The sequence below is a fragment of the Hylobates moloch genome, unplaced genomic scaffold (genome assembly GCF_009828535.3).
Source record: "Hylobates moloch isolate HMO894 unplaced genomic scaffold, HMol_V3 SCAFFOLD_8, whole genome shotgun sequence".
Lineage (NCBI taxonomy): Eukaryota > Metazoa > Chordata > Mammalia > Primates > Hylobatidae > Hylobates > Hylobates moloch.
The window spans coordinates 93,971,397-93,983,329 of NW_026652283.1; positions in this window are offsets into that span (position 1 = coordinate 93,971,397).

Consider the following 11,933-nt stretch of genomic DNA (forward strand, 5'->3'; position numbering starts at 1 on the left):
GAATTAATTTTTGTATAAGGTGTAAGGAAGGGATCCAGTTTCAGCTTTCTACATATGGCTGGCCAGTTTTCCCAGCACCATTTAATAAATAGGGAATCCTTTCCCCATTGCTTGTTTTTGTCAGGTTTGTCAAAGATCAGATAGTTGTAGATATGTGGCATTATTTCCGAGGGCTCTGTTCTGTTCCATTGATCTATGTCTCTGTTGTGGTACCAGTAGCATGCTGTTTTGGTTACTGTAGCCTTGTAGTATAGTTTGAAGTCAGGTAGCGTGATGCCTCCAGCTTTGTTCTTTTGGCTTAGGATTGACTTGGCAATGGGGGCTCTTTTTTGGTTCCATATGAACTTGAAAGTAGTTTTTTCCAATTATGTGAAGAAAGTCATTGGTAGCTTGATGGGGATGGCATTGAATCTATAAATTACCTTAGGCAGTATGGCCATTTTCACGATATTGATTCTTCCAACCCATGAGCATGGAATGTTCTTGCATTTGTTTGTATCCTCTTTTATTTCATTGAGCAGTAGTTTGTAGTTCTCCTTGAAGAGGTCCTTCACGTCCCTTGTAAGTTGGATTCCTAGGTATTTTATTCTCTTTGAAGCAACTGTGAATGGGAGTTCACTCATGATTTGGCTCTCTGTTTGTCTGTGATTGGTGTACAAGAATGCTTGTGATTTTTGTACGTTGATTTTGTATCCTGAGACTTTGCTGAAGTTGCTAATCAGCTTAAGGAGATTTTGGGCTGAGACAATGGGGTTTTCTAGATATACAATCATGTCATCTGCAAACAGGGACAATTTGACTTCCTCTTTTCCTAAGTGAATGCACTTTATTTCCTTCTCCTGCCTGATTGCCCTGGCCAGAACTTCTAGCACTATGTTGAATAGGAGTGGTGAGAAAGGGCATCCCTGTCTTGTGCCAGTTTTCAAAGGGAGTGCTTCCAGTTTTTGCCCATTCAGTATGATATTGGCTGTGGGTTTGTCATAGATAGCTCTTATTATTTTGAGATACGTCCCATCAATACCTAATTTATTGAGAGTTTTTAGCATGAAGTGTTGTTGCATTTTGTCAAAGGTCTTTTCTGCATCTATTGAGATAATCATGTGGTTTTTGTCTTTGGTTCTGTTTATATGCTGGATTACATTTATTGATTTGTGTATGTTGAATCAGCCTTACATCCTAGGGATGAAGCCCACTTGATCATGGTGTATAAGCTTTTTGATGTGCTGCTGGATTTGGTTTGCCAGTATTTTATTGAGGATTTTTGCATCAATGTTCATCAAGGATATTGGTCTGAAATTCCCTTTTTTGGTTATGTGTCTGGCAGGCTTTGGTATCAGGTTGATGCTGGCCTCATAAAATGTGTTAGGGAGGATTCCCTCTTTTTCTATCAATTGGAATAGTTTCAGAAGGAATGGTACCAGTTCCTCCTTGTACCTCTGGTAGAATTCGGCTGCGAATCCGTCTAGTCCTGGACTTTTTTTGGTTGGTAAGCTATTGATTATTGCCACAATTTCAGAGCCTGTTATTGGTCTATTCAGAGATTCAACTTCTTCCTGGTTTAGTCTTGGGAGGGTGTATGTGTCGAGGAATTTATCCATTTCTTCTAGATTTTCTAGTTTATTTGCATAGAGGTATTTGTAGTATTCTCTGATGGTAGATTGTATTTCTGTGGGATCAGTGGTGATATCCCCTTTTTTATTTTTTATTGCATCTATTTGATTCTTCTCTCTTTTCTTCTTTATTAGTCTTGCTAGCAGTCTATCAATTTTGTTGATCTTTTCAAAAAACCAGCTCCTGGATTCATTAATTTTTTTGAAGGGTTTTTTGTGTCTCTATTTCCTTCAGCTCTGCTCTGATTTTAGTTATTTCTAGCCTTCTGCTAGCTTTTGAATGTGTTTGCTCTTCCTTTTCTAGTTCTTTTAATTGTGATGTTAGGGTGTCAATTCTGGATCTTTCCTGCTTTCTCTTGTGGGCATTTAGTGCTATAAATTTCGCTCTACACACTGCTTTGAATGTGTCTCAGAGATTCTGGTATGTTGTGACCTAATAGACATCTACGGAACTCTCCACCCCAAATCAACGGAATATACATTTTTTTCAGCACCACACCACACCTATTCCAAAATTGACCACATAGTTGGAAGTAAAGCACTCCTCAGCAAATGTAAAAGAACAGAAGTTATAACAAACTGTCTCTCAGACCACAGTGCAATCAAACTAGAACTCAGGATTAAGAAACTCACTCAAAACCGCTCAACTACATGGAAACTGAACAACCTGCTCCTGAATGACTACTGGATGCATAATGAAATGAAGGCAGAAATAAAGATGTTCTTTGAAACCAATGAGAACAAAGACACAACATATTAATCATTTTTATGAAAATAAAGTAATGTGTGGTTTCATAAATATGAATATATACAGGAAGATATAAGAAATTACAAGAATATAGCTGCTGATATAAGAGAAGTCCAGTGTATATGGTGAGAGAAAGAAATCTAACATTTGCCCCCAAGAGATTAGCCAATTGTATTAATAGACAAATGTATTTGAATCTGCTCTGATCTCAATAAAGTGTAAAATTTAGCACATAGACCATTTCCAGTTATTTACGAGTTTTTCTCTATGGGCTTCTAACATTTACTCATTTTTTTCTCATGCCAATATTACATAGGACTAATTATTATAGCTTTAGTATAATTCTTTTTTTCCTTGCATGTACAAATATTCTATCATTGTAATATTCTGAACATTTTCTTGAGTTTTTCCTTTACTTTTTTAGCAGATAAATGTTATAATATCCATGCCAAAAATCTTTAAACATTATTTTAGGATTTAAATCATAATTAATTTGGCAGAATTGATATGTTCATAATTTTGCATTTTACCAGCTCATAATGTATATGTAAACTTTCATTTCAATCTTATTTTATGCCTCTTCAGTAAAGTTTCACAGTTGTTTTCTCTTGTGGCTTTCATTAAAATATGGAGTTTCCTATTCTCACAGTAAAAACTAACTTTCCCAATGATGATTTTTAAAAACTACCAGTTATATTCTCATCAGATCTCAGATGATCATATCCCCACTTTTTCTAAAAACACTTTATTTTGTTATTGTAGGAAATTACATTAGGGCTGTGATTCTTACTCAGAACTTCTGCCAGAGCTATTAGAAAAGAGAAATTATCACTCTGCTAGAGTTGCTAAACTAATAGGGTAGTGATCTAGAAATGTTAGCTACCATTTGCCAACATACCCAAGACAATATTTGAGGGAAAAGACCACACAATATAAATGATAATTTAAAGCTGAAGAGACAAAGATTGAGGACATAATTTGTAGAACTTGAACTAATCCATTCCTAAACTTAATCTACCTAGTGGACTTTTCAATATGATGAATAAAAAATCTTTTATTTTTTTGAAGAGACGTGCATATAGTGTTTTGTGTTCAATTTTTAGATATTTAAAAATAATCATTATAAAGATAAAACAGGAGCAGATAATTTCCATTTTGCAAGAGCATAGACACAAAACTCGTAGGGATGATTTACATTAAAACTATTGCAGTTTGCCTAGTATTTTCTTTCTGGTTACTTCTGCTACATTTTATGTCACTCGGAATGATCTTTCAAACTTTCAATGGATAGGTACTTGAGAATTCTACTTTTCATGTCTGTTTATTATTTGTTCGCATCATGGTCAGTGGCATGACCCCTATGATCACTGCTCTTTGTTAAGTTTTATTCTGCATCTTTACATGATATATCACATGCCTTTAATTTCTTAAGCACATTGGTAACAATTAACAGGCCATATTTATTGGATTCACAAATTCTTTCCTTTCTTCATCCCTTCTTTGTTCCTTCCACACTTACTATAAAATAAGACTTCAAAAGGTTCAAATTTTCTCCACCTTTGTTTGATATTTTCTTTTCTTACCTACCAACTTCTGAGAGAAGAATGTGAACTGTCCCTATTATTATTATTATTATTATTATAGTTTTTGCTTTTTCAATATAAAATATATGTTGCTAGGAACTTGAATATTAAGATGAAATATTTCTCATTGTATCCTTTATCCTCTTACCTCAAATCAATTTTTTTCTAATGTTAACATTGCCTCAGTCTTTTCTGTTTATCGTTTCCTTGGTATAGTTGTGTGTGTGTGTGTGTGTGTATGTGTGTGTGTGTGTGCACGTGCACGCACACGTGCGTTGTGTTATAAAATCATGCCTGAGTACAAAATCCTTTAAAATGCAAAACAGTCAAATTAGTTTTAACGAAACAGTATGAAAAGTTCACTAATAGAATTTCACGTTCTTTATTACAGCTAACATTAAGAAATGACCACTTTTTCTTTTTATTTTCTTCTTCTTTATTTTTTAAAGGATCTCACTTTGTTGCATAGGATAGAGCGTAGTAGCCTAATCATAACTCACTGCAAACTCAAACTCCTGGGTGAAGCAACCCTCCTGCCTCAGCCTCCTGAATAGCTGTAACTACAGTTGTACATCATCACATCTAGCTACAAAATAACCACTTTTGAAAATATGTTAGAGTATCAAAAGAGAATACTCATATTTACCTAAGAAGGCTGAAAATCTTCCTCCTTTTTCCAACCACATATATGTGTGCAGTGAGCTAAATGGTATGTGCCCCCAAACTTATACATTTAAATCTTAACCCCCAATGTGATGGTATCAGGAACTGAGGGCATTTGGGAGGTGATTAGATCATGAGAAGGAAGCCATAACAAATGGTATTAGTGCCGTATAAAAGAGACCCCAGCCAGGCGCGGTGGCTCACGTGTGTAATCCCAGCACTTTGGGAGGCTGAGGAGGGCGGATCACAAGGTCAGGAGTTCAAGACCAGCTTGGCCAATATGGTGAAACCCCGTCTCTACTAAAAATACAAAAATTAGCCGGGGGTAGTGGTGCACGCCTGTAGTCCCAGCTACTCGGGAGGCTGAGGCAGGAGAATCGCTTGAACCCAGGAGGCGTAGGTTGCAATGAGCCAAGATCTCGCCACTGCACTCCAGCCTGGGTGACAGAGCGAGACTCTGTCTCAAAAAAATAATAATAAAATAAATAAATAGGTAAATAAAAGAGACCCCAGAGAGCTCCCTCGCCCCTGCCACCATGTGAGTTAATTGTGAGAAGATGGCTATATATACGAGGAAGTAGAAACTTACCAGACAACTAGCTAGCTGATGCCTTGATCTTGGATTTTCCAGTTTCCGGTATAATGAGAAATAAATTTCTATTATTTAAAAGCCACTCAGTGTATAGAATTTCATCATAGCAGCCCGAACAAACTAAAACAATGTGTGAGGCTAATTTTTTTCAGCTACTTCAACCAAAATTGTGTCATAACAGATTGAATGCAAAAGCAGATAATGAAAAATCAGTCATCTTTTATTAAACCAGAAATTAGGGAATTTACAAAAGGCAAAACTATACTCTCTTCTCACTAAATTCATTTCAGTTTGGAGAAATACAGTTTTTACAGTTTTTAATGTGTAATTTCTGTTAAAATGTAATGGATTTATTAAAGCTATTTTAACTTAATTGTTAAATAAATACTTCCAAAATTGTTCAGTTTTAATTTTGAGTTCATGAAATATTAATAGATATAACCCATATGAGCAAAAGACCTTTGGGGTTCTCAGTAATTTTTAAATGTGTAAAAGGATTCTGAGAACAAAAATGTGAAAACTTTTGTTTTGATAAAGTTTCCTTTATTTTATATATTTATTGTGAATATTTTCTTCCAGTTTATGATACATGTTTTCATTTCCCAAATGCTATTAATAAACAAATTTTAAAAAAATAATAAAGCCTAAGAAGCATATATATATATATTTTTTTTGTGAGTACTTTATCTTCTCCTAGAAATTTTGCCTATCCCTCAGAGCCAAGGGAGTCATGATCTATCTGAAATTCAGTGTTGTATATTATGTGAAGGAGAGGTTGAAGTTCATTTTAACTACATGGTTATCCAATACACAGTTGTTCTAGCACCATCACCATTTGTTAAAAAGACTGTTGAATCCATTAAATTTCCTTGGTGCCTATGTAAAAAAAGGTGAATATTGATTTTATAATATTGTAAATATTTACAGTAGTATAAAAATTGAAATACTGTAGTTTTGTTGTAAATATTGAAATATTGATCTATATCAAAAACCATATTGAAATTAGATTTGGGGTTGCTGTGAATCTATAGATCAATTTGGCAGCTTCATGATACTGAGTCTTCATGAAGATGAACAGTAATTCAGGCTTTCATTTTTTGCTGTGATGTTCCATAGTTTTTGTTGTAAAGGTCTTCAATATTTTTGTTACCTATTTTGCATTTCAAAAAATATTTTTGTTTGTTCGTGATTTCTCTTATTTCTTTCAGCAGTGCTGTGTAATTCTCATTGTAGAGATTTTTCCCCTCCTTGGTTAGCTATAATCCTAGGTATTTTATTCATTTGTGGCTGTTTTGAATGGGATTGCCTTCTTCATTTGGCTCTCAGTTTGCATGTCATCGTTGTATAGAAATGCTACTGATTTTTGTACATTGATTTTGTATCCTGAAACCTTACTGAAGTAGTTTATCAGTTCTAGGATCCTTTCGGTGGAGCCTATGGGAAAATCTACATATAGAACCATGTCATCTGCAAAGAGAGATAGTTTAACTTCCTCTTTTCATATTTGGATGCCCTCATTTCTTTCTCTTGCTGATGCTCTGGCTAGGACTTTTAGTACCATCTTGAATAAGATTGGTAAGAGTGTGCAGCTTTGTCTTGTTCTAGTTCTCCAGTGGAATGCTCCAGCTTTTGCCCATTCAATGTGTTCATGTTGGCTATAGGTTTGTCTTAGATGGCTGTTATTTTTTTGAGGTATTTTCCATTGATGACTAATTTGTTTAGAGTTTTTAACATAAAGAGATGTTGAATTTTATTGAAAGCCTTTTATGCATCTGTTGAGATGATCATATGGTTTTTGTTTTTAATTCTGTTTTTGTGGTGAATTACATTTATTGATTTGCATATATTGAAACAACCTTGCATCCCAGGAATAAAGCCTAATTGATCATGGCGAATTAAGTTTTTGATGCACTGCTAAATTTGATTTGCTAGTATTTTGTTGAGAAATTTTGTGTCTATATTCATCAGGGATATTGGCTTGATGTTTTCTTTTTTTGTTGTGTCTGTGCTACATTTTATTATCTGAATGATGCTGATTTGTGTAACAAATTAGGGAGTAGTGTCTACTCCTCAATTCTTTGGAATAATTTCAGTAAGATTCGTACTAGCTCTTTGTACATCTGATGAAATTTGGCTGTACATTCATCTGCTTCTGGGCTCTTTTTGATTGCTAGGCTTTTTGCTACTGATCAATTTTGGAATTGTTATTGATCCATTCGATATTCTTCCTTGTTCAATTTTGGGAACCTGTCTGTTCCCAGAAGTGTGTCCATTTCTTCTAGGTTTTCTACTTTGTATACATAGAGGTGTGCATAATAATATCTGAGGATTTTTTGTATTTTTATAGGGTCCATTGTAATTTTGACTTAGTCATTTCTGATTGTGTTTATTTAGATTTTCCTTTTTCTTTATTAATCTAGCTAGCAGTCTACCAATCTTGTTCATTCTTTCAATTAACCAATTTTGGATTTATTGCTTTTTTAATAGATTTTCATATCTCAATTTCATTCAGTTCAGCTCTGATTTTGGTTATTATTTTTCTCCTGTTAGCTTTTTTTTTTTTTTGTTAGTTCTTCTAGGTGTGACATTAGATTGTTAATTTGAGATCTTTCCAACTTTTTGATACAGTCACTTATTGCTTTAAACTTTCCTCTTAACACTGCTTTAGCTCTGTTCCAAATTTTCTGGTATGTTGTGTCTGTTTTCCTTAGTTTCAAATAATTTTTTGATTCCTACCTTTATTTCATTCTTATCCCGAAGTCATTCAGAAGCAGGTTGTTTAACTTGCATATAACTGTGTGGTTTTGAGAGATCTTCTTGGTACTGATTTCCATTTTTATTATGCTAATGCCCAAGAGCGTGGTTGGTATGATTTGGATTTTTTTGAATTTGTTGAGACTTGATTTATGGCTGAGCATATAGCCAATTTTAGAGTGTTTGCTATTTGCAGACAAGAATAATGTATGTTCTGTTTTTATTGGGTGGGGTGTTCTCCTAAATGTCTGTTAGGTCTGATTGGTCAAGTGTTGCGTTTAAGTGCAGAATGTCTTTGTTAACTTTCTGCCTCAATGATCGTCTAACATTGTCGGTCGGTTGTTGAAGTCTCCCACTATTATTGTGTGGTTATCTAAATATCTTCATATATCTCTAATAATTTTTGTTATGAATCTGGGTGCTCCAACATTGGATGCTTATATATTTAAAATAGTTAAATCTTCTTGTTGAATTGATTCCTTTCTCATTATGTAATGTCCTCCTTTTTTATCATTGTTGGTTAAAGTCTATTTTATCCTGTATAAGAATAGCAACCTCTTCTCCTTTTTGTATTCCATTTGCCTGATAGATCTTTCTTCATCCCTTTGTTTTGAGCCTATGGTTGTCATTACATGTGATATGGATTGCCTGAAGATAGCAGTTGGATCTTGCTTCTTTATCCAACTTGCCACTCTATGCCTATTAAGTGGATCATTTAGCCCATTTACATTCAAGGTGATTATTGATATATGAGTATTTAATCCTGTCACCATATTGTTAGCTGATTGTTACATAGATTTCATTCTACAGTTGCTTTATATTGTCAATTGGCTAAGTACTTAAGGGTGTTTTGTGGTGGTGGTTATTGTTCCTTTGTTTCCATGTTTATTACTCCCTTTAAGACCTCTCCTAAAGCAAGTCTAGTTGTAATGAATTCCCTTAGTATTTGCTTGTCTAAAAAGAATTTTATTGAGCGGGGCATGGTGGCTCACACTTGTAATCCCAACAGTTCAGGAGGCCAAGGAGAGCGGATCACCTGAGGTCAGGAGTTCAAGGCCAGCCTGGCCAACATGGTGAAACCCCATCTCTACTAAAAAAGAAAAAAAAAATGCAAAAATTAGCCAGCTATGGTGGCAGTTGCCTATAATCCCAGCTACTTGGGAGGCTGAGGTAGGAGAATCACTTGAATCTGGGAGGTGGAGGTTGCAGTGAGCCAAGACCACGCCACTGCACTCCAGCCTGGGCAAGAAGAACAAACAAAACTCTTGTCTACAAAAAAAAAAAAAAAAAGAAGAAGAAGAACATTATTTCTCTTTTGCTTACGAGGTTTAATTTGGTGGGATATGAAATTCTTGGTTAAAATTTCTTTAAGAATGTTGAAAATATGCCTCCAATCTTTTCTGGCTTCTAATGAAAGTTCCTCTGTTAATCTGATATAGTTTTCTTTGTACAGAAAGTCCTTTCTTCTTAGCTGCCTTTATTTTTTATTTTGAGGAATTCGTTAACTGTGTATCTTGGAGACAGCTGTCTTGTATAGTATCTCACAGGAATTCTCTGAATTTCTTGAATTTGCGTGTCAAACTCTTTAGCTAGTTGGAGAAAATATTCATGGACTATATGCTCAAATACGTTTTCCAAGTTGCTAGCTCTCTCTCCTCTTTCAGGAATGCAGAGTCATAGGTTATGTCTCTTTACAGAGGTTTCTCAGAGGTTTTATGTTTTTCTACCTAAGTTGCTTCAAAGGAGCAGTCTTCAAACTCTGATATTCTTTTCCTAACTTGGTGTATTCTCTCGTTAATGCTTCAGATTGTATTATGAAACTCCTGTAGAGAGTTTTTTATTTGCAGAATTTCATTTTGGCTTTTTCTTAAAACGGCTATGTCATCTTTGAACTCTTGGATCATTTTACTGTCTTCCTTGAAGTGGGCTCAGCATTCTCTTATATCTCTGTGAGATTCCTTACATCCAGATTCTGAATTCTATTTCTGACATTTCAGCCATTTATATCTGATTAAGAACCATTGCTGGTGAGCTAGTGTGATTATTTGGACATAAGAAGACATTCTGGATTTTATAGTTGCCAGATTTCTTGCACTGGTTTTTTCTCAACTGTGGCAGCTGATGTTCCATTTTCCTTTGAAGTTGCTTTCCCTTGTAGGAGACTTTTGATTTTTATGTTCTTCATTGCCCTTGAGAGTTCGATTACGGTGCAAGCTGGGTATAGTCAAATGGCTTTATTTCTGGATGGTTTCAAAGGGCCAAGGCTCACTCAGCACTCCTAGGCTACATGCTCTAACATTGGGGGTCTATGATCAGGCCCATGGCTTTGTCCTCTGGCCCCTTGAGGTCAAGCACAGACTGTTCTTGGGGAGCTAAGGTGCTCCCAGACCACTGGCAACAATGTTCCATTGGGAGCTGCAAGTGAGAGCACTTTGGTGAGAAGGCCAAGGGTAAAACCACTCTGGTGGGTTTGTTTGGGGGCATGGACAAAAGCATCCTTGCAGGTGGCAGGGGGCTGTGGGTGAAAGCAGTCCAGAGGGGCAATCTCAGGGTCATGGGTGAAAGTGCTCTGGTGAGGCAGCCAGAAGCCTGCAGGTGAAAGCAGTTTGAAGGACGGTAGTAGTATTGTGAATGAACATGTTCCGGTGGGGCAGCAGGTATGTGACAGGTGAATGTGCTATGGCAGATGGCCATCAATAAAAGTGCTCTGGCAGGGCCACTGAGGCTGCACTGCAAGCCATTGTACCCAGGCAGGAACTCTGGGAGGGGTCAGCAGACAGGAAGTCATGCATTTTAGACTCACCCTGATCCCACAGGATCTTAAACATCTTTAAGATCAGGCCCATGGCTTTGTCCTCTGGCCCCTTGAGGTCAAGCACAGACTGTTCTGGGAGGGGTCAGCAGACAGGAAGTCATCTTTAACATCTTTAAGATCCTGTGGGATCAGGGTGAGTCTAAAATGCGTGACTTCCTGCTCTCCAGGAAGCCCTCTTCCTGCACTACTCTCACCGGTTCTGTCAGATAAAAATGATTAAAGCTACCTACAAAAGTATGGAGAACATTTAGGAATGGGCATCTATGGCTGTGTTCCACTGTGGCTGTTTCCGTGCTAAACTACTTGGGCTCCACAGACTCAAGCTCTGCCACTGCCTACTCCTTGGGCAGTTCCCCCTGTGAACTCAAATCTCAATGGGGGTTGTGTGCATTCCTGCAGTTAGGACCCTGGTGGCCCATGTTGAGAGTGGGTTGCTGTGCATTTATTTCACACACCCCTTCCTTAGGAGTCATTCAGGGACGGGAACAAGTCCTGGTGCTCAGCAAACCCATGTGGGGTTTCCAGCTTCCTTCCCCTTCGGCCTCAATGCCTGTGTTGTCTGTCTATCTGCTCAGTAAATTCTCTCTGAAGATCTATCCAGAGTATGCCAGTCTACTCAATATTCTGGTCTCTCTCAGTGGGAGAATTTCTTCATGCCTGCTTGACAATTTCTTTAACAGATATGGGCTATGATATTTTTTTCTTATTTGTGTTCATTTCCATAAGAAGTGTTTTTATAGAAATTTGATCATTTGGGCTGTGTTGTTAGATAAATAGGCACATCATTTTTCATGATAGTACATTGTTATAATTTTATTTTCTATAGGATCTATAGGATTCACTCTTTCAGTTCTGATATAGGTAATTAATATTTTCTCTATTATAAAAATAATAAAACCTTAAGAAAATAAGGTTGGTTGGGAGAATATCTTTTTTTTTCTGAATCTATTATAAGAGTCAGTGTTGGCTTTATTAATTTATTCCATTGTCAGTCTGTGTTCTATTTCATTAATTTCTGCTCTTTATTGGTTTTTCTTCTCTGTATTTTGGGATTAATTTGTTTTTATTTTTCTAGCTTCTTAAGGTGAAAACTTAGATCTTTGGTTTTAAACTTCCCATCTTTATTAACATGCTCTTGTAATGCAAAAAAGTGTTTAATTTACTATTT